This window comes from Haemorhous mexicanus, chromosome 1 (assembly GCF_027477595.1).
Source record: "Haemorhous mexicanus isolate bHaeMex1 chromosome 1, bHaeMex1.pri, whole genome shotgun sequence".
Taxonomy (NCBI): domain Eukaryota; kingdom Metazoa; phylum Chordata; class Aves; order Passeriformes; family Fringillidae; genus Haemorhous; species Haemorhous mexicanus.
The window spans coordinates 128593361-128617963 of NC_082341.1; positions in this window are offsets into that span (position 1 = coordinate 128593361).

Here is a 24603-nt window from a genome sequence, read left to right on the forward strand (position 1 = left end):
CCTAGAAATCCTGTGCTGTGGGAAATTGAAAGGTCTCCACCCTCCTCATCTTCTCAGCCACTTTTTCATCGCCTCAGCTGCACCACATGTGAGCTTGATAAAGTCAGAATTCATGTGGCTGAGAAAAGCTGTCTCTGTCTTGCAACTCCTCTTTATGTAATGACCCCAGTGGAATGATTCACAAGAATAAAGGTTTTTACATGGGAAAAAGTGTAACAGATTCTGGACCATTTCTTTCATTGCCACTTCTCAAATAAATCACAAAAGTAGCTATAATGGTAAAATGGGGATAACATACCTGGTCCTATTCTAACTGAAGACAATGGCAAGCTCCCCTCTGACTTTAAAACAAGAAAGATAAAACAATAGAAAAACACAACATATTAACAAAGAATCTAAATTTAAGGACAGCATTATTTTCATATAGATTCACATGCACCCACTATCCATCTCAGTTGCACATATTATGATGCTATACTTTAGGAAAAAATTGTTTATGAAATATTCATGGCAAAATAAATAACATCCATAAAAAATCAATTATGAAGTCAATTTGATTTTTATAATTTTTAATACACATATCTAAGGTGCAGAGTGAAAAAAATAACTAAGACCTTAGCAGACTATTAGAAGCTAGATAAGGATTTACAATACAAAATGCAGCACCCATAATGCTTGAAGAATGATGTCATATCTTAATTATGTTAGCATTTAGTGGATATACATCAGCTCCACATCTTCAGATATTCAGAATTTACTGTGCCCTTTCTTTGACCCTGAGGGTTTTTTTTTTTTTAGACAACTGAAGTAGGAAGAACATATTCAAAGCAGATTTTCTTCCCATATTCACAAAATGACCTCAGACAACAGGGGTTCAAGTGAACTTTGGTTTTGGCTATTTTTCCATCTCTGCTGCTTGCTAAGAGTTTAAAATCACAAGGGGCTGATGATTCTCAGCTCCTTTCAAAGATCTGCTCCTATACCACCAAAAGCCACATTGTCATTGTTTTCTGTCAGTCTTGAGGGTGCTCAACATACCAAAGCTTGGAGGACTGAAAACTGAAGATATTTTGGTTCTAGATTTGCTATAACTCTGCAGGATCATTTGAAGATTAAAGAGTGTAGCACATGCAGACATATAGGTTTGCTGGCTTTTAGAAACAAGTTCGTTCCATCATTCCTGTACCAGTCTGGGAATGTACATAGGCACTTTCCAAAATGCAGCCACTAGAAAATTAGTCTTTTTCTTTGTAAAAGAAGGATTTTTCATATTTAGTCAATTTTTCCATACAAAAAAAGATGCACTCTCTAAGATCACATCATATTTAAAACTTTTTAATTTCTTTAAAAAAGTCCCGTATAGGACTTTTGGGACTTTTGACAAGCATAGGAAGAACTCTTGCAACAATCATCAATATCTGCTCTTAACTTTTATTTTTTAGGAGCTTGGCTACACGCCCAAAGAATTAGTCAAATCTTATGTTTGAGGAGATTAATGAAGCTTGGAAAAGGAGCAAATGTGTCTGAACCTCTTCCAGCAATTATATTTTTTGATTTTTGTTTAATAGAGAGAGCTTTTCTTTCCAGAAAGGCTACAAAATGACATATATGAAATGGAACTACAGTAATTCATTGTTCTAAGACTGCTTTTCCCAAAGCACTATCATGACTTGTCTATCAGACACATTCTTTGCTTTGGGATGCAAAGGCACTTAGCATACATATCCACTATAACTGCAGGAACCATGCCTTTTTATTCTTGTGAGTCCTAGCATCCCTTCCCTGGGATTAGCCCCAGAAGAGTTTTCCCACAGCAAATCTCCACTGCATTCTGTTGCAAGGATTTGCACCCACCATCCACAGAACAGAAAGAAAAGCCAGGGCAGGAGGGGAAGGATTGTGTGGTTTGTGCAGTTCTGACCTCAAATATCATATGTGCCATGAGCTGGTGGAAGGTCAGAGGTGGCTTTCTTGGCACTCTGGCTCTCCACATGCCCCCCACTCCATTCACTTCCCATTATATTTAGCTGGGCAACACCATATGCTTTGGATCCTTGTCACCCATTCTATTAGTCAGTAGTGCTGCGTAGATGTGGAAAATAAAAATATGCATATAAAACAAATAGAGGTGAAGAAGGAGAGGGAAAAAATTTATATCTATCTAGCAATTCTTCCTACCCACTCTGCAGACCCACCTCTGAGCTTGGATCTGAGAGGCGAGAGTGCAAATAAATGTGCTTCAATCTTCCTTTTTTTTTTTTAAACCGCACTGTGTTCCAAATGAAATTTTAATAAGGGTACTCTCCCTATATTTCCAAATAGCTTTGTTTTGTATCCATAGAGAGGGGGGGAAGAAGGGGGGGGTGGAAACCTGAAGAAAAAAGACTCCAAAGTGATTAACTCTGAGATAATGAAGTCCAGTTTTCTGTGAAGCACACGTCACGGAGTGAATTGCTGCTTGCTTTGATTTGTGCTTGAAATGTGAGACACACTGATTCCCAGATGGCTGTTTCATTGTGCAGAAAAGCAGAGAACACATACATTTCAGTTAACTTGCATATCTTTTCATTTATTCATATAATTGTGATATATATTCCATATTCTAGAATGAACCAGATGGTGAAGGGAAGGCTTACAGTGCAGCAACATTCCCATTCAATAACCTTGGCTGTCTGCACCAAACTCTTTACTGTGCCAGGTGTTAACATTTGGCTGCTAAAATTTTGCTCTCTGGAACACACTGGGTGAAAGAATTCACGATCTCACATATTCCCTTCTTGATATGCATAGTAAATGCCCTGTCATGCTAATAAGAGTTGCAGGTACACATCAAGGGTGAAATGTGCACTCCCTAATAGAAGCCATATCTGATGTTACCATGATAAGATTTCACCATGACATGTTAAAAAGCATTTCTAATAAATAAAGCTTTGCGTAGGAAAGACTGCAAGTTACATTTTCAGAAAAGTTCATGGGAATTCAGCCTGCACTCCTGTTTAACAATAACGGGAGTGGTGTGTGTAATTCCACCCACAGAGCCGGATTAACTAAAAGGATTTATTTTCAAGCAATGAAACTGCTAAATTCTGGTACCAGCAGCAGAACTGTCTGCCAGTATCCTGTAAGCCTTTATTTCCCTAAGGCCCAGAGCATATGACATGTTTGGATGATGTTTAAACCATCCCCTTGTGTATGTTCATCTTATGTATTTTTATTATTCTTTTAATTATCTGCATATATATATTAATTCCAGAAAGTACAAACAGGCTTCACTGTCATTTCTCCACCACACTTTATATTATAACATCACTCACGAATGCTAGTTACAAGTTTCCAGGCAGACATGCGGTTGATCTAAATTTGTGGGACAACAAAATTCAGATATCTGTTTTCAATTTGTGTGCATGTTTCGCTCTGTTATTTTCTTTTTATGGTAGTATTAATTGTTACCAGAAGTCTGTATGAAATGAGTGAGGATTCAAATGCTGGAATGCAGACATCAGAAATGGCTGTTTCACTTGCTGTTAAGTGAAACGTGTTCTGTTATTTTATTATTTAACTTAGTATGACAGCTAGAGATCCGAGTTTTGGACATGGAAGAAGAGCCAAGAGTCTTGTCTGATGTGCAAATTCAGATGCCCAATGCTTATGTAGTCACTTAATCGCTTGGAACTACATATAAATGTATAATTTCCAGAAGTACAGTCTCTGGAGAACTAGTTGGTTGGGTTTGTTTAATCACTGTGCCCAGATTAGTGAGGGCTAAACACTGTATTAAGAGAAAGAATGAGTGGCTTTATCCACTTGGCTGGGTATCAAAATGGAACTGTTCCATAAATGGTCTGATCCAGTACCCGCTGAAGGCAGTCAGAGTCTTTCCATTGAGTTCAGTGGGCACTGGTTTAACTACTAATTGCTGTACTGCAACACCAAAGGGATGAGTAATTCCAAGTGCTGATTACCCATCACTGAACAACTGTCTCTGCAGAATCAATGGAAGGAGTCAGGTCTAGCTCCAGGCAGGCGACTGAAAAGCAGCACTTTTTCAAGTGTGTTAATCTATGAATGATCTAAAATATGGATGGTAATTAAGCAGTGGTGCAGGTAAACACACGTAAGGAAAATTTTATCCCAAAATCTCTGCTTCTCTGCTGCTGTCCCTCACCCCAGTAAGGTTCAGGTTATCTAAGGATTTAATTGTAAGTGACTTTAAAAAGGTGTAGGCTCTCCAACATATTAATTATACAGTCTAAAATTCTCACTGCCCCATGGAATACATGCCTAAGTCTCCCTTGGAGGTAATTTTAGGAAACCTGATGAAGGCCTGGGGCTGCAAGAGCCAAGGAAGGGTTGTGGCCAGCATTTCAAGCAGCAGCCTTGTAATGTGACTCTGTCACTGGGGATCCTTGGGTAGAACCCAATCAGGTGTAGGGAGACCAAAGCTAGGACTTCCCACAGCAGCTTTTTCTGTGCTTCATCCTTTTTGCCTGTTTGGATTACACACCTGAGCCCCTTCTCTGTATTAATTGTGTAAGAGCTCACAACAGGATCTAAGCATCAAGATTTATCTTTGCAGCGTGTCATAAGTTAGCTGCTGTGCTGAAACTGTTTGTCTCCCAGGGAAGGAAACGTAACCTGTAACAGAAGTCACTTAATGTTACATACCTCAGAACAGGTAGGAGTCTATGTTGCCCATATAATCACAGCAGAAGGCTTGTTTTGAATCATACAAGTATTTAAATCTTACAGGTCTTAAATCCACACTCTCTTCATTGACACTAAGGGCAGCTAAAGTACAAACAACAAAAATGTCTAACATTAGGTGTTAGAAATATCTCCTTCCAAATAATATCCACCAATTGCACCACTCCAGAAACACTGTCAGTCACTGGCCATTTTGCTGTGGTGGCCTAGGAGGCAAAGTCATGCTGCTCTTACTCGTGACAATGACTTGCAAATGCAAGTATCCAACATGCAGGATGCATTTTTATGCTTTACCACTACAGATAACGAAGGCAGGATGCAAATTTTGTCTGTGTGCCCTCCTGATCTGATTCAGAATGAATGGGAATACTGCCATGCCAGGGAGCCAGTTAATGACAGCTTACACAGCTTCGCAGAAAACTTAAGTTTTTAGAAAGAATATAGATTTCCCCTTTTGTAAGTAAGACAGGGGTAAAGTCAGTGCCACAGATAAAGAAAAGGTAGCAAGGATTATTGCCAATAGACACAAATTCAAACCCACATCTTCTGGTTTACTTAGAACAATGTTCGTTTAGTGAGGCTTTCCTCCAAGCATTCTGCAAACTCACCTTGCTACGTGTCCTCCCATCATCATACCTATGCAGAGTCTAAATGCTGCAAATATATGCATCCAGGACAGAGCTCAATCACTTTCTCCCATAAATGACTGACAGGCTGATTGCATACAGGCAGCAGTCAGCCAAAGCTCTGGTAAGGGGCCATATGTTGCTAGGAGACAAGGCCTAATGGCATGGGGAGGTATATGCAGGGGAGGTGATGGAGCTGGGGATCAGGGCAGGGAATATAAAAAGAGGAAGACCATTTTGTTTTTATTTCTGTAGCATAACCAGTGCATAAAAGCCTCCTTTCTTTCACCCTCATACAGCAGGAAGCTCCATCTTTCTCTGCAAGCATTGCTGTTCACCACACTCATATAATTGAGGGAAAACTCATGACACCAAAAGTTCACAGTCCACATGGAAGTAGGCAAGTAAATTCAGACAAAGGGAAACTTAAAAAAAAAAAGTCTTTTATTTATTTATTTTATATATATATATATATATATAAAATGAGTGTAGGTAGAAATTGAGTTTTATGCTCAACTTAATTTGTAAAAGTAGAAGCCTTTCAAAGGAGCTGAAGATGGTAGTCTGATGCATAAAACAGGAAGACTGCTGCTGCCATAAACAGTCATATTAGTGCTCTGGTTGACAGATGGACCAGCTGACTGAAAAAAAAGAGAAGAAAGAAAAAATGAACTGTGATGGATGCAGCAGCTAATTATCAGTGAGTCAAAAGACTCTCGTGATTGAGGTGGAAGAGTATTTGTGAGATGCAGATGTACAGTGATTGTTCTTTAATTATTGCTATTACCATTTTAGAGAAGGGCAACAAAGTCCTGAGTAGAAAGTAACACAAAAAAAAAAGAGACATAATACAGAAAAACAGAGGGGAAATGGAGCATTCTGAGAATGAAATATATACAGTACTTTTTTTTTTTCTCTTTGAGATAGGGATGGAGAAGATAATAGTCATCTCTTCTGGTTATATCTTTAAAAGGCTCTTCACTTTTGTGTTTTGTTCCTTTTAGAAATGCAGAAGAGATGAGATGAGATGAGAACCCTATGAAAAAAAATGTACACCGCTCACTCTATTTAAAATTTAGCATTCCATTTGTGGCACTTTTCATTCTAAATAGAAAAAAAAATCAGAAAAAAATACTTAAATGCAAAAAAAAAATGTTAAAAAAACCACATACATGTGGTTTTGACCTATAAGCCTGTGGATTTGTGGATTATTTTAGATAGGGATCATGCAGTGGTTCTTTAAAAATATAAAAAATAAACTTAGGAGAACAAGAAAACTGTATCTATCCAGATAATAAACCAGGAACCATTACATACCATGTGGAAGATATCTGTCTATTTTCCAACCAAAGAATCTGAAAGGAAAAAGACCTTTTATTTTGTAAAAGTATTTTTGATAGAAGTATGCTAAAGCAAACATCAACAGAGGATCTTGTGGCTTGAAAAGAAGAATCATGAATATTAATTCAGGAAATCAACACAAGAGATGTACAGAGCACACTGTTCATTTAAAAAGGAAAAAAATAGAAAGAAAGAAAAAAGAAAAGGTGATAAGCCACTGATGTGCCAGAAAGAGACAGAGCAAAGGCAACAATAATGACATGATTCAGCTATGTAAATGAAAACACTCCTGGCAAGAAAAAGTAAAGAGAAGCTGATAAAAGTAACCTCTTTTAGTACTTTCTACTAGTACTGTGCCTTTTGCAATGTGCCACTTTAGAAAAGCTGAGATCATAGCAGATCTCTGGATGTAGATCAGGTTTTATCAAAGCCTTTTGCTTTGTCTGTATGTTGAACAGAGAGTTGTATTTTAACAAATGCAGAAATAATGAGGGTTACAGATATCCAACGTAAGCACAAAAAGATACACTCCACTCGAATATTTCAAAGCATTCAGACTCACAACTGAAGCAGCACTGAGGATACACAAAACTCCATCATGTAGTCATCAGGATTTCTGGTAGTAAGGAGTCTCAGTCACATATCTTTCCTCTTTCCCATCAGAAGCAAAAGGTAACATTCTGCAGAAGTTTAAAAGTGGCATGTAGGCATTATGCACACTTCCCTACATACTGTATGCATGAATTGGCACTTTAGAACATTTTTTAAAAGACCCTCAGTCTATTTTAAATGAATCTAAATTTTTGCTTTTCTGCATGACTATACATTGTATCACTTTACTAAAGGACCATACACCTGGTCTAAAGCACATATTTAGATATGTTAGCACTGTATCTGAATACAAAGATAAATATTATTTTAGCTAAAATAATTTGTTTCTTTCAGGGGTTTTTTCTTTTTATACCTCTTCCTTTGGATTCCAGGTTGCAAGTTAATATAACTGTTTCAGTTAAGCATGGACAAATTCAACACCTTTAGTTTTCGTGAAAGCTTCTTGGTCTGTGTATTACTTTTCTCCATATAAAACTTTACATTTTCATGACAAGCAGTGAAGTAGCTGGTGTATTAACTGGCCCCTCAAAAAAGTTGTTTATATCCCAAAAATGGATGACAACATCTTGCCTGAGTTATGTAATTCCAGCATCAAGGAAATATTCTTTCTATCCCTTGGAATTCATTTTCCCTCATTCTGCCTTGCCTCTTCTGCTAACAGTCTTCAACTCCTAGCAACCTTCTTTTTCACCAGAGTTCAAACTGGTATGCTTCCAGAGGATGCAGTATATTCCCACTCAAAAGCTCTACACCCTGAAATTTTCACACAGGATATGTAAAATAAGACCTTTGTATCTGCATAAAGTACCTTTCTATCTATACGTAGCAATAGCACTATATATGCCTAAAAATGCAAACTCTACATTCACATAAAAATTAAATTGACTGCTCATAGTGACACAGATTTGATCAGCTGTTTTTATTTCTATTTTTGATGCAGTGTTGCAACAAGAAACATAAGGGATGTGTCTTACTGAATGTAGAAATGCAGCACATTTTGCAAAGCCACAATCATTCTCCACAGTAATTTTTCATTAGTATTACTTATTTTTCATTGTTCAGAAAGTGAACACTACAGAAGTTGTTCCATACTTGGTAATGAAAAAAATTAAACAGTTCTGGGAAATAATTCAGTAATACTACCTCTAATACTGGAGGTTAGTATTGTTTTCACTGAGCTCCTTTATACCTTCTGAGGACATCTGGGAGATATTTCAAGCCTAGAAGTTCAAAATAGCTGGCCACGAGATGACCCAAACAAGGAAATTTACATTGATGGCCTGACCAGGAAGTGTAACATATAAACAACTAATTTCTTGCTGGCAGAACTCCAGGTATCTGTCTTTTAAGAAGAGGCTTTGGAAGAAGATTCTGCTATGTCCCAGCAGAGGAATTCAGGATAGAAAGTAGATTTGAAGGTCTTAGAAATGCATTTTTCTGCTACCTTTTTTCTTGAGATTTGCACCATTGTGCCCTGTCTAGACTGTTTTGAAATATTACTTTATCAGAGGATCCATCATCCCATAAGCCATGGAGTAATACAGCCATGAAGACAGATGCCCAGGAAAATCACAAAAAGCCATATAAAGGCCAGATCTACCCATAGCAGAAGCTGAACTGATTAAGGTAACAGGGTTCCTATTTTATAAGCTATGCTTACTTGGAGGTACCAAGTTTTTTCCACAGTATTAACAGAAATATCTATACTGGCAAAATTTCTGTGCAGCAGATTGGGCTTTGAGAGTTGAGCTTATTAGAATGACTAGAATAAAATCTACTAGTAGGAGGGAGAAATGGGAAACAGCTACAAGGGACAAGGCAGAAGGGATGTGCATGCCTTCTACAAACAAACCAAGAGGATAAATGTCAAGGAGTGAAATAAACTATTTAAGATAACAGAATATGTTGATGTTAGGAGAAAGGCATAGAAATTGTCTCCAAATGAATGTAAACCACAAAAATGAGTAGCATAGCAAAGCACTGGTCTCACTGATCAATGAGAACCTTTACAAACTTAAATCCTGTTTTTAATATGATACCAAAGAGGTGTGGCAATATTTCAACATTTTCTTCTTGTGGCTTTCAAAATATGCCTTATCCTAGTAAATATTATTTAAAAATAAATAAATAAAATGCATAAACCAGACACTTGCTAGCATTTTGCCCAGTCAAGATGTCATTCCTTTCCCTTGTCATTGAATTATTTCTCCATTTAATGATATCCAGCAAAAGTATGATCTGTGGTTATGAAGTTTGATTAACCACTTAAAGCACACAGAAAAACTTTATTGGTACAATATTTGCTTTTGCATGTGTTGAGTATTCTATAACACAGACATCCAGTTGTCACTCACCATAAATCTACAAAAGCACAACTACCATAGTGCATGTGTATACGTCAAGCTACAGCTACAAATTAAACTTTTATTGGTGCATCCATTTTCCCACTGAACAAAACAACTACAAAGCAAATTGAGAACTGCCAGGATACCACTCGAGCATTAACTTGGTAGCTGTCTCCCCACTGTGCTGGCACAGTTTTAACTCTTCTTCACACTCAAGAGTCTTGCAGCAGCAAAGCCAACAGCTGTGGCCCAAAGGCAGATTGGCAGTTCCACAGCCAGATGACAACCTCTGGTGTATCTCTTTCCAACAGCAGCAGCAGCAGCAGCAGCGACATCTGGATCTATTGACAGCTCGAGGGTTTCTCTCTTGGCTGGGTTCCCCCCTAGCAGCTGTGGAACTGTCTCTATGGCTGTCATGAGGCTGGGCTGCAGTGAGGATAACAGTGCTCCCTCCTCCTGCTGTGGTTATGAGAGTCCTCACTGTGTACTTCTAATCAGTCTCTCTCCTCAATCACATTTCACTGAAAAGGGAAGGGAAGGGAAGTTTCAAGGAAGGGAAGTTTCAGGAAAAGGAAGTTTCAAGGAAGGGAAGTTTCAGGGAAGGGAAGGGAAGTTTCAGGGAAGGGAAGTTTCAGGGAAGGGAGGTTTCAGGGAAGGGAAGTTTCAGGGAAGGGAAGTTTCAGGGAAGTTTCAGGGAAGTTTCAGGAAAGGGAAGGTTTAGGGAAGGTTTAGGGAAGGGAAGGGAAGGGAAGTTTCAGGGAAGGGAAGGGAAGGGAAGTTTCAGGGAAGGGAAGTTTCAGGGAAGGGAAGTTTCAGGGAAGTTTCAGGGAAGTTTCAGGGAAGTTTCAGGGAAGTTTCAGGGAAGTTTCAGGGAAGTTTCAGGGAAGTTTCAGGGAAGTTTCAGGGAAGTTTCAGGGAAGGGAAGGGAAGGGAAGGGAAGGGAAGGGAAGGGAAGGGAAGGGAAGGGAAGGGAAGGGAAGGGAAGGGAAGGGAAGGGAAGGGAAGGGAAGGGAAGGGAAGGGAAGGGAAGGGAAGGGAAGGGAAGGGAAGGGAAGGGAAGGGAAGGGAAGGGAAGGGAAGGGAAGGGAAGGGAAGGGAAGGGAAGGGAAGGGAAGGGAAGGGAAGGGAAGGGAAGGGAAGGGAAGGGAAGGGAAGGGAAGGGAAGGGAAGGGAAGGGAAGGGAAGGGAAGGGAAGGGAAGGGAAGGGAAGGGAAGGGAAGGGAAGGGAAGGGAAGGGAAGGGAAGGGAAGGGAAGGGAAGGGAAGGGAAGGGAAGGGAAGGGAAGGGAAGGGAAGGGAAGGGAAGGGAACCACATTTATTCTAGCTGTAAGAAGAATTTCAGCTTCCCAAACCAACTATTTCAGTGTAGATTTGGTTTTGGTGCTGTTTTAAGGGTGGGTTTTTTCCAGTTTGTAGTTGTAATTGAAATTTCTCTTTAGAAACAGAAGGATAAGCTACACCAAACTCAAGATCTGTGCTCTCTGACACAGATGACCATAATGATTGAGTATCCATATTAGCGCTAGAAGCTGGGCAGAGTTATCATAAAGGTGATTCTTAGTGGTCCCTGGGTTATTGGATACTGAAGACCTACAGGAGAGGAGGTGGAAAGAGAGGGGATTGTAACTGATATACTACTAGACAGAGAACAGGGAACAGTATTTAGTGCAGCAAAAATCTAGACTGAAGGAAGGAGTCCTCATTTGGGCTTGCTTATCACCCCAACCCGATAACTGTGATAGACATGCCTGAAATGGTGAGAGTTGTTGACTGGTGCAGGTAGCCAGAAATAAAAAGGAGAGATTGAAGGAAAAGTCAAAGCCAAGGTTTTTGGTGAAGACATCAGTAGAAACAGGGAGATGGACTTAGAAAGTGAAAAAGATTACGTTGGCAATGCAACACATGGCATTTTCAGGGTGTTTGTTCTTTTTTAAACAAAACAACCACCAACCTCAGTCTCCATCTTTGCAAAATGTTGTGTGGGAATTTAGTTAAGTCTTATTCCAGCCACAGTGTTGTGGCTGAAACCACGTTCAGAGCCTTAGAAAATTAAAGATAAAATGCTTCCGTGTGTGTAAGTGCCAAGAACACACAGGGCTGTCCTGTCCCTACAAATAAGGACTCAGTAATAATTTGGTGAACTCAGCAAAACAGTCATGACATCAAGTGCTGTGTTAAACAAGGAAGTCTCCTGCTCATTTGCTGTAGTTCTCTCACACAGGTTTCATGCTTCTTTTAGGAATGTCTGATCACTACGTGAGACCTAGAGGCAGAAAAGCCAGACAAAAATATGAGGCTTACTAAAGATGGAAATCTAGACTTAAAATTCTACACAAAATATAAATTATTAGCACTACAGTGAATCACATATCATAACATAAATTAATAATATATTACTCAGTGAAATGCTAAGTGTGATTTTTAATACTATATGACAGATTTTTTAATTTATGAACTGTCTATTAAATTTAAAAATCCTTCCATTTCTTTCTTCTCTATCATATATTAAAGTCTCCTTCTGTTTGAGTCTCCTAATCCTTCATTTATTAACAATACCACTCTTATTCTTTTCTATTATTGCTTTTGGGTACTTTCCTTTCATTATTTCCTTTATTTTCCTTTTACTTTTCAAGCCTCTTGATATTCAATTTTCATGACAAAATTATGTAAGAATTAGACCCAAATGTTTTCTCTCTTTCTTCCATGTATATAATATCTTACATGAATATATTAAACTCATATATGTCATTCTTAGAGTGATCCATAAATAATATGAAATAATAATAGGGCAAATAATATCTATCAGCTGTAATAGATAAAATGTGGTAGCTTCTCTCTCTGGAGTTCTTTCTTTTCTACTGGCTTTAGTACCTAGTAATTAGTATAATGTGGACCCCAGATCCAGATAAGCCTCAGTAGAAGGGTTTTTGCCTGCCAGATACCTACTATATAAACATTTATATATGCATCTATGTTGATTATAATTTTCTCAGTCTCTGCTAAATTGAAACCCAGGTCAAAAAGTACAAGGCTAACATTAAAAAAAAAAAAAAAAAAAAAAAGGAAAAAAATTACTTCCCTTGTAATTATATTCCTTTGTGAAAATGTAAATTCCCATAATCAAAACTGCACATAATTGCCAGTTAGTTGCCTTAAGCACACTGATTTGTGGTTTTTTTATAAAAGTCACAGTCCCTTTATAATATGATTACCCTTGGGAAGGTCCATAAATAACATGATTTTTCAGAACTCAAATTTTTCTAACTGCATCATACATAAAAATGGATGTTTTCTAAATGACTTTGTGATATTTTTTTTTCTGCTTAGACCACAGAGTTTATCCATAAGGTTTTGAATGAGTGTTTAAATTGGAGAAGACCCTTCTTGGGGTTAAATTGGAGTGCATCTCTGCAACCCCCACGTTATTTAGCAGTCCACTGCAGTAGCAGGAGTTGCAGGAGGGTTTGTGCCGATCCTTTGGGATACCCAAAAACCAACAAAGCCATGTCTAGCAGTCACCACTGAGTTGTTCTACACATAATTTTTGATCTGACACACCCAAAAAGGATGAGAGAGGAGAGAGCTTCGTAATACAAGTGGCACAAATGATCACATCAGCAGAGTCATCTGAGCAGTATCCCAGCTAGTAAAGATTTTTCCTAGTGCTCTCACAAGTAGAAGGAAACAAATGGTATCCACAGTGCTGTTACTATCAGTGATTTGTGAAACATGCCATGTGGTAAATGGATGTCATAGTGTAGTGTGCAGAAGAGATTTGCAAGCCATTAAAGGAATGATTCTATTGTGAAGCACTTGACTAAATTTAAGCACATGAGTTTCAGCAAGTGAATTAAACTCTTGTGGCTGCTCCTTTTATGTGTGTCTTCTTGTACTTTTGGGTCCTAATTTTTAATATAGATCTTTATTGCTTAAGAGAAAAATTTCTCAGATCTTAAGAGGATTCCTTGGAGGAGGCCTGAAGACTGAAATAGTTTTATTGATAGGTTCTAAAAACGCATTGGCTTGCACATTCTCCTGCTGAAATGCTTGAGTTTTGCACAGACACCAAAGAACAGCTCAATTTTTAGACTGGGTTTTAGTCTTTACATTGTGTCTGCCAGCAATGGTGTCAGCTGTGATCTAGACACCTGTCTGTTAGAAACTACACTGAGACCACAAACTCATTTCATACAGATCACTGAAAAGACATTAGATGGCAATAATTGTTGTTACTTCCAACCTGGATTAGATTTGAAACAACAACCTAGGATTCATATTCTATTACTGGTCCCCCGAGTTGTTCACTACTCTTGAATTCTTTCTCTGATGTTGTGCTATGTATTCTTGAAGTAATATATCAGATTCCTGATTCTGTGCACAAAGGGAAGAGAGCTCATAGGAATAATTTTTCAGTCTATGTGGATTTGTATCTAAAATATATATAATATGAACCAAATCTATTTTAGGAACATTAAAATTCTGATACCTTCCTGGAAATCAAAAATTTCTGCCCTTCTCAGGTTAGGAACATCTGAAAGGCTCCTGCCCCTTACAAGCTTAGATTTCGGTTATTTTTATCTGCAGCACACATAGCCCAGACCCAAGTATTTCTGATGTCACTGAGTGTCATGACAGGATCCTGAGTGGGACTAAATACACTGTTGGAATAAATTCTCTACTGAAATAGATGGATTTGCACCTGTAAATACCAGAAAGGAATAACAAACATGAATTCTTGAGATATCCTAGTTGGGGGAGGTATATGTGTTAAAATATATATATATATTGCTATCAGCAATACCAGCAAAATATTTTGCATGGACATATATGGGATCAAATACCCATCATAAATGACTATTTTATAACTCTATTTTAATGGTACATATTTGACCTCACAGTAAATTAGGACTGTGAAAAACAGCATTTTTGGTCTGGTATTTTTTCAGCCAAACCCAGTGGATTTAGCACTGTTCAAACCTGTATTACATCTACACACAAAAAAAAAAAAAAAAAATCAGCAATAGGACACATTCATTTCAGAAGTGTGTATCGTCAAAACCTCTTTTTAGTTAAAAAAAAAAAGAAAAATCAAAACCTTGAGTCCTAGATAATACTTTCTATACACTGCTGTGTTTAACTGAGAGCTCATGTTTACAGCTCAGTTGTAAAAAGCTGAGGAAATAGAGCTTTGTTACCCAGACACTGATGAAACTCTAAATAGCGTTGCAGGCAGAGCTGCATAATGAGTACATATTAAAATGTCTTTGGTGTCTTCTGAGAGTGCAGAACATCTCTTGTTACTCTGACCATAAACGTATAACAATTGTGGTTTTGTAAAATAAGTTGAAACCTCCTGCAGTCTGAAATGCAGAACAATGCAGATGACTAATTTGAATCAACGAGGTTCCACGTGGCATGTCACAGTGGGATTCCTAATGATCTTCTACAAGGATACTGTTTGTCTAAGGCTCTCATTTTCCATCCTGTGATGTGTGGATGTGAACTATGCTGAAAATAATACGAGGCTAATTACCAACCTTGTCAATGGCAATTCACATACAATGATAAACCGTATTTCTAAAAAAAAAAAAAAAAAAAAAAAAAAATTAAGCCACATATCCTTTCAGTAACAAGGACACTGAAACTAAAGATGGTTTCAGCATCTGTTCATATCTTCTTTGTTTCGAAAGGATTTTTTAGGCTGGATGTTAGCAGAGGTGAGAGTAAAATTAAGGGAAAACCCAAACCAGACTACAGCTTTAAAAAGGAATATCCACAACACCACAATCTTCAGCATTTGTTCAGACCAAAAATATGAGAAAGGAGATAACAAATTTTTGTGGGAAGGATGTTTATCCTATTTGTCTTTTTTTACAAAACTTCTCTTTTTTTTCTTTCATACATTTATAATGCAAAACTGTTAGAGGATATTGTAAAGGTCATGTAGATACACATTCAGTTTTAAAAAACTTTCATTGCATTTTTGTTAATCAACTTTTTTTTTTTTTTTTTTTGCATTCGAATTGACCATGGTGCAGCAAATTAAAGTGAAAGTGTCACCTTTAAACCCCAACGTCCTTTCATAGGCACTGAATAGCCAAGACTACCCAATGGGGCAAGAAAAAATATTTAATACACTGACAAAGGGTGATGTATGTTGGTTTAAATTCTCACATAATGTTCTCTATCAATGTAAAATATTTTGTCTTTCCAGGTTAAATACACACAAAACATCAAGTGCCATTTACTATGTAAATGCTAAAGCAGACAGTTAGTAACAAGTCAAAGCTATTCTCACTTTATGGGCTTACTTCCTCTGTTATCTTCCTTTGTGATACATGGCATTGGGAATGGGGAAAATGTTACTCTTCTGGCACTTCTATGTGTTTTTGCATCGATGTCTCATATATCCTGTTGCAGATACAGACAGGCAGGTACACCTCCCTGTGTGTGAGTCTGTCTGCAGCTACACACAGATGCACATGCACATACACATATGCAGCTTTTCTAGTTACAAACATGCTGGTAGGTCAGAAAACTGGGCATCCTACAAAGTGTGACAGAATATTGTGTTAATTGTTGTACCACGTTAGATGCAATGGAAAGCATTAGACATAAATAGCTGTGTTTCAAGTATTAGAGAATCTCCCTTCTTTATATGCTATTGAATTAAAGCAGCTTCTTTTATAGTCAGTGCTTCTGTAGCATAAGTGAGTTTAGTGACAAAACAAAACAAGAGATAGAGCAATTGAAGCAGATGTTCCATGAAACTCTTACTATACAGAGCACAAGGGTCTGGCATATAGCTCATCAGTAAAACATGAGAATGTACTTGAGTAGAAAAATCACAATCTGGTACCCACAGGCTATTGCCTGCATCTCATGTAAACTGATAAATTAAAGATGCTGCACCATTTTTCCTTGTCTTTCCTTTGTCAAATGCAATCATTTAAACATGCATTTTGGTACTGGAAAACTTAAAAAATAAGCAAACATACTAACATATACCTTGCTTGCTGAAGCACAGCCTTCTGCAGACATTAGATTTTTTCTTATCATCTCTGTATTTTTTTTTTTAATCTCAAATAATATTGTTTATTTTGCCTGAGGATTTGGACTTGTAAAAGCAGATTTCAAAGTCTGCCCACTCCACCCCCTCTATCGCTATTGGTGATAGTGAGAGATGTTTATATTGAAGATTCTGCAGAGCAAAACATCCATTTATGGTCACTTTGTAAGGAACCATTTCAAAATTATGCAGGTGTTAAATAAACCCACCTAGAACCACTAATAAAAAATATTGTTGTGCAATGTAAAATAAAAAGTGTTCTGAAAGTCAAAATAATCAAATATAGAAAGCAAACTGCCCCCAGACATTTTGATAGACTGGCACACAATGTAGTGAAAGTATAAGAATTTTCAGTAGTGATGCATAAACACAATTTATAGGTTTTGCAAATTTGATTATATTTACATCCACAGAATCTTGCCAGATCTGGGACAGTTTTAGTGTTCTGTGCTGACAGAGGTCACACGTAACAACCACAGAGCAGAAACATGCAGCCATAATTTGGTAAATGTTCATTTTTTTTAGTCTAATACAACTAATCATAAATATAAAAGATGAACAGACTTTGGTTTTTTAAACTTTAAACTGTTTATCATTATTCTTCTCTGTTCTTTATTCCTTGGAATTTTAGCTTTTGTGAAATTGTTTTATGAATGCTTAATATCCCTTTCTTGCTTGTCTCTGGCAGTTTGAAGCTAAGTGGGACAAAATGCAAACAGAGCATTACCCGTTAAAATTTTAATGCCACATCACAATTTTCTAATGGAGCAATCAGAATTGCAAAACAGTGTAAGTCTACTGAAACCAATAATAAAACAGGTGATAAGAACAGCACCTCATGCAAGTAGTGGACGACAGCCAAACATTGCAAGATTTACAAGGAAAATTGGTTTCTTTCTTTTAAAAACTTAGCACTGTCTTCTCAAAGTGCTCAAAAATTAATAGTTATCCACATCTCTTTACAGTCTATTCCAAGATTTTAATTGGGGCACATTGAAATCATAAATGTGTTAAAAACCAGGAGAGAAATGTAATTTGAAATAAGCACTGTGGCTTTAGTTTCAGTTTTAGGGCAGGATTACAGTGAAATAAAATGCACACATATACACTAGGTAAAGTGTGCTACCATTTATTTAGTCCTTCCACTCTTTTGTTCCTATTATTGACATTACTAAAAGGACATTGAAGTGTCTTCTTGCAGATACTTAGAGTAATGTGGACTAACTGTGCTTTTTGCTTAGCAGGCAGGTTGTCAGGGGTATTCCAGGCAGATTACTACCTCTTTTGCCAATTTGGTGGACACTGTAATTAAGCTATGTGCTCGCCACTCTAGAAAAAGTGACCGTGTCCTAAGAATTCAAAACTACACAGAAAGCAGGGGGCAGAATAAAAGTTTCTCAGCCTTCCAAAGATTACAAAAATACTACAAAGGCACCAGAATCCGTTTAAAGTGAAGTTATATCTGCATGAAGAGTGAAAAAATCTCTTCCTAAAATCTCATTCTCAATGTCATTCTCAGCTCCATAGCCTCGATGTCAAGATGGCTTTGAGTGTTTATTTTTGATGGAGCTATGGCATTTAGATTTGTTGTAGCCTTCGGCTCTCACTGCAAAGGCAATGATATTTTCACTCTGTGCTTGCCTAAGTGGATTAGGCCCTGCATTGAAACACACAAAGTATTAGCCAGAGCCTCTGCATCACAGGGCCTTAGAGCTTGCTCTTCCAGGGTGAAAGCAACAGCAGCAGTGATCCCCCAGCTGTGATTTCTTCAGGGACAGACCCATGGCTGCTGCCTGCAATGCCACCCACACATCTGCCTAATGCTTTCTCTCCTAAGGGACTGGGGTTTGATGTTCTCTTGAAGAGAAAAGGTGATGCTGCTAATCCTTGATTAACTGCAGCCCATTTTCCTCACAGTCACAGAGCAGATTGAACTCATAAAACTCAGAATTGCCAAGAGCACTTGTGACCATTTCCCAGGAGTGTCTGCAGGGACTGCAGCTTCCCATGCATGCATTATGCAGCCATTGGCCCCTCTTGCTTCTCATTTCTCTTAAAAGCACTTGTTGACTTAGTAGTAGAAACTGAATCCACTTGGATAATGTAGTGCTCTCAGAACTTGTGTTTTGAATATGACGTTTTGCAGAAAGATGCAAAACGCACACAGGGACACAGCTTTCTGGACAGCTGTTTCAGGACAATTGTTAAAATTGATAAAGCCCCAAAATGCTAATTCACAGAAGTAACCTCCTATCAGAATGAGAGTTATCAATTTCTACAAGTAAAAAAACCTTCAACACAATTGAACAATTTTTATTTTAACTGCCAAGGGGATATAGTGTGGTATATGCTTAATTTGTGACTGCCCATCATCTTTGAGGGTCTGGTCTTAAGTCATGGTTGGGTCACAAATAAGAGTATGTTCAATGGCTTCATCTAAGTCTTCAGCTATCTATTTCACACACCTCCCACAATCTGACATAGTGAGCAATCTCTGCTCAAGGCCCATAACTAGAATAGCAAAGGTGCTGCAAGTCAGAACTGAGATTTATTGAAAGGGATGTGCAGAGAAGCTTAGTCCCTCACTTTCATGAGCACTAAATTCACTCAAGATTTTAATAATAAAAAATGCAGGGTTGTCTGACAACATTCATTTTTTTTTCATGAGCCTGTCTTCTCAAATTCCCAGGCTAATGCTGCACATAGTGACACAGCCAGTGTCACTCATGACAGCGTTTACCTGCATTGCAACAACATGACTTGCCTGTCAACCTTAAATGTTTGACAAACTGCTCTCTTTTTCCAAAATAAATGTATAAATAACATGAAGATATGTAAAACTCTTGGGGCTTTTTGTTTTGTTTTTGTTTGGTTTTTGTTTTGCTTTTTTTTTAAAGGGCAGGCATCAGGTTTTCCTGCTTTAAAGTTCTGGCTGCATTGCAGATGACCAAGTTGTGGACCAAAACATGCAAAAGGCTGAGAAGTTAATTTTTTTACTGACTTCTTCCTTCCATTTCGTTCCAGTATCTATTTTTACTGCATACAAAATGTTTGCAGGTACTGATCCTGAAAAATCTAGACATATGCTATATGGATTATGTAAGCCATAAAAATGAGGAAAAAATTTCATGAAATACTGTACACTGAATAAACAAAATAATTCAAAACTATTGCATCTTCAGGTGAGATGTGGCAGAAAAACTATAAAAAGTGGGCATTTCTCTTTAAGAACTATATGTCACCAAACCCAACAAAAATTTCATTAGCAATGATGTTATTGCACTAAAAAAAATTGAGTAGATTCTTCATTCAGCCATGTTTTTAATAAAAACATGTAAAGTAGTAGCCATCAGGTGAAACAGACTTCTTTTAAGAGCATCAAATATGATTATTGGAATCACAATACACTTTCTGAATACCTTTCCTTATTAATTGGAACAGTGAGAGCTCTCCCCCTGTTTTAGTCTCCTATAACTACCAAGAAGATATGTACTGGTCACAAAAGAATTTGTGATGATCTCATTTCTTCCTTTGGAGATAATGCTGAGCTCTTCAGGTAGCTTGCTGTTGAACAAGATTTCACATCTTTACTCTAGGAGACAGACATTCTCACTTTCATGTTATCTCCTGCATCCTACAGCTTTCATGTGCTTTCTTAAACACAACCACCTACAGAAACTGTTATGTTTATTTAATCAGCCTGTGTGTAAAACTGGATTGCCAGAGAACATAAATAGGCACTACCTTGTCTCAAAGAAAGGTTGGATGAGCTGAGGATACACTGGTCTAAGGAGGAGTGTTCAGTTTGAGTTTGGAATGGAAGGAATAGGTCTGCCATTTACCTAATTTGCCTGCAGCAAAATTTTCTGTAGCATTTCGGAACTAAGACTCAATATAGGGAAAAGGAATCCAATAACATTGACATGTTAATCATGAGTAGCTCCAGCTTCCACTGAATAATGCTATATGACCCTTTTGCTTTAGGTAGCAGGGGAGCAGAATCACTGGCTGAACGGTTTCTTTCAGTCCTATAAATACCTTGCTCCTTTTATGTCACTCAATCATCAAATTCCTTTGATCAAATAATGAAAATAGTGGGTTTGAGATCAATTCTCAAATTCTACATTTATCTGCAATGAATGCTTTGGCCAACTTTAGAACCACATGCATTTTTATCATAAATCAACAAATGTACACATAAGCCTGGAAAACACAATGCCAGTGATGTAGGTTTCTTTTGTAGAGTCCTACTTAACATGTAATCTGTGTTACCTGTTCCTTCCCTTGTAAACAGGCTTGTGTGAATATAATTTTAGGTGAAACTCTGGGATTAGTTCATGAGTTTTTCCGTAGTTTTTGCACTGAGAATGCAAGCACCTAAGGTTTTTTTTAATAATAAATATTCTTTTAAAAAATTTGATTATCCACACTGCTGAGCAGGCAGAGAACAAAGCATAGGTGTGACCTGCAAAACCAGAAACTGCAGCAGAGTTCTGTTCTCCCCTTATTCAGCTGTGCTTCAGAAGATCTGTACTCTCTGCCTTCTACCAGGCCAAGAATATATTCATAATTTAAGAACCAACACCACAAGAGCAGACATTCGATGAGACATGAGAGTGTCAAATCAATGGCCCTGGATTTGGCTTTTGACTTTGCCAAATTCTTAGTGATTATGTATGTTCCCTCACAAAGCATTGAGCTTTCTTTCACTGGAACATGGGAGCTCATTTCAGGCTGCATAACAGGATGTCATAAATGGTGCTGTGCTGGAGAAAAATTCCTCCTGCTTTCAGTTGTCAGTGCCGGGATCACTCAAAGGCAGCTGGAATGCCTGATTATTCACATCACGGAGCCTCACATGTGGTTCCTCAGGAGCACACACTAATAGCTCTATATTATAAATAAAAGAGTGCTGCTTTGCCTGTCCTTAATCACATGGATGACTTGATAGTGACCATCAAGTGTAGATCATGGCATCTGGAGTATCCACAGTTAGAACCACTCTCAGCACCAGATGACACCTTGAGAGGCTGACTACAAAGTGACATCTTCCATTTTAGTTGCTCATTCTGGTCAAGTCAGCCAGAATGGGATCTGACTAGTTACACAGCTGAAAGTATTCAGAAGCAGTCATTCAGTGCTGTGGGGCAAAGAAGGGTTGTTTAGTAATTTAAAGCTTGCTCTTATTTAAATTCAATGAGTTCTTGGATCTGCTTAGCTACAGGTCTAAGGGGTGAATAATTTTACCTTGAATATTTACACCATGCTTTTACTCAGACCTAATAGAGTTCTTCCTTTTCCTTTCAAAACTAATGCCAGTTCTACATAGTTCTGCTTCTTAACTATAACCTTACTTTTCCTTAGCTTTCAAAAACCTATGTTTGCTGAGCAAAATAAAGGAAGAGTAAAAGTGGCTGACATTGTGGTAAGCTTCAGTAGTGATTTTGTGAGCTAGATAGCGCATGTTTCTTCAGAAAACACTTCAAAGAATGACACAAAATGCAAGTAATGGAAGAAGACAGCTCTCCTAATGACAGACATTCATCCAGGATTCCTGCTATTTTAACCTTCTGTTCTCAGACTTGAAGATCAGAAAATCACTGGCAAAGTCACATATAGCTTCTAAATCTGCTGTGGAGTGTTCCTGTGTCAAGCAGTCTAGAAGTATCAATAGAGGTCCAAGATGTCTAATCTACAAATAAAAATTAAAAAGCAAGAGTGCATTAAAAAACAAATGGAGAAACAGAACATTGCAGCTCTATCCAGAAAGCTCAGACAATCTAAAGGTGATTCTCTATTAATTAAAAATATACCGGTTGTAACTATGGTTATCTGGCAGATATGCTGCAATATCAGGTATTTTCATGTTCAGTCTCAGTGCAAATATCATCATTCAAAAAAAAAGGTTAAAAAAATGCTTTTGTGCCAAGCCTCAGCCTCTGCTGGCAGTCTCTCCAGTTTTTGTCTCTCTAGAGGAACATAGCATTCTCCCTGCAGACACAGTCCTCATGGAAATCACAGAAGCATTGCTTGCTAGACCATTGCTATCTCCAGGACAGCCCTTCAGGAGTCCCACAAAGCTGATCTGACAATCCAAAAAGTACTACTTCGGCAGTGTTGCAGAGGTTTGTTACTGGAAAGCTGACTGTGTTCACCTATATGTGCAGGTTCTGCTGAAAAGCAATTCTTTCACATGCTCTCTAGCTGCCAGCAGCACAAACACTCAGGCATGCTAAGGCACGTGCCAGTCTGTCTTACAGACAGTGTCTCAGGGTGACCTTATAATGCTTGTATCCCCATTCGTGTGTGCTGTTTATGCTGGATGTTATGTTCTGTGCCTTCAAGACTGGCTCTGAAGAGTGAATGTTTTGTTTTGGTTTCTTATCAGCTGCTTCCCAACGGCTGGCAGGACTCACAGACAGCGCAGTACATAGTGCTGCTTTTGCTTTTTGCCCTGCTTTTCACCTTGCTCTTGCTCTTGTTTTGCTCCTGCTTTGCTCTTTCTTTTTGCTCCTGCTCATTAGTTAGTTTAGCTAAGCAGTCCGAATTTTCCTTGGACTGTTTTTACTTTCCTTTTTTTTGAACTACTGGAACCTGCTCTGGACTGGGACCTGGGAACACCGAGAGTTTGCAGCAGCTGCCCCAGCACCAGAGGGGCTGATAACAGAGCAACCACTCCCAAGAGGGACTTTCTGAATTTATCATCTTTTTCAGAACAGTGAAAGAGTGGTGTCATCCGGTATTGTTCATTTGTGTGCTGGGGGGTGCTGTGCCTGTTAAATAAACAGGTTCTTTCCACCTCTCTCCGATGAATTCTTCCTGAACCAGTTGGGGGGAGGGGCTGTGTGGGTTTGCTTTCTGGAGGGACCCCCTTTTGGAGATTTTCTCTCAAATTTGCCCTAAACCAGGACAGACAGACACCTCCATCATTCAAGAAGCTTTCTGTTACTTTAACTTATTATTTATCATTTGCAGTGATCAAAATCCTTTAAATATTTCTTTTTTAGCCAAGACGTTTTCAGATCACAGCAGAACAGATATGCTTCAGCATCCTGACAGGCTCCCCAGTGCCTCTACCATACCAAAGAAATGCTAACAAACTCTAGTGCAGGCAATAATACCAAATCCCCAAAGAGGAGAAAGCTTCTTTCTAAAGGCCTGGAGATGAGCAGGAAGGCTCTGTCCCTCCTGGAGTCAAATGCATTTACTTGGGAGGGAGCCACAAGGTTTGGAACCCATAACAGCTTTACCCTGGACACAGGTGTGGGCTCACGTACCTCATTGTTACTCGTGCAATACCTGAGCATTCTCTGTATCACGCAAACCCCTGTAAAATAATAACCTGTGCATATTAGTCCATGTTCTGCTGAGAGGTAATAAATTCAAAACTGATTTAAGTAAATACTTTAACTGACCAAGGTATTTTGAGGATTTTTTTGGGTTTTTGGGGTTTTTTTTGTTTTTTTTTTTTGGCGGGGGAGATGGGGAGTGTGTTCTTTTGGGTTTTTTTGGAAGGGTGGATCCTTTCTTTGAAAAACTAAATTTGAAGGCCTGGTCTTCTTTCTGTGCATGGTCCATTATTTAATATCTAACAATCTTGTTTCCTCACATTTTTTTTTTCTCTCCCTAAATGTAACTGCACAAATCATTTTGCTCATGGACATTCAGAGCTTTCCTGCCACTTGTTTTTGGACTGTTATAATTTCTTTGGTTTTCTTCAAATACAACCGCCAAAAATGAATAAGGGACTCAGGGTGAATGGGCCAGCACCACACATAAACACACTCTGTTCTGTGTGCAGCTGTGCATCAAGAAAAAATTTTAATTTTAATTTTTAATTTAACTTTAAAGGATCACATGTAGAATTAGCAAATAAAATGAGTCTTGGAGGTAAAGCAGTGAAAGC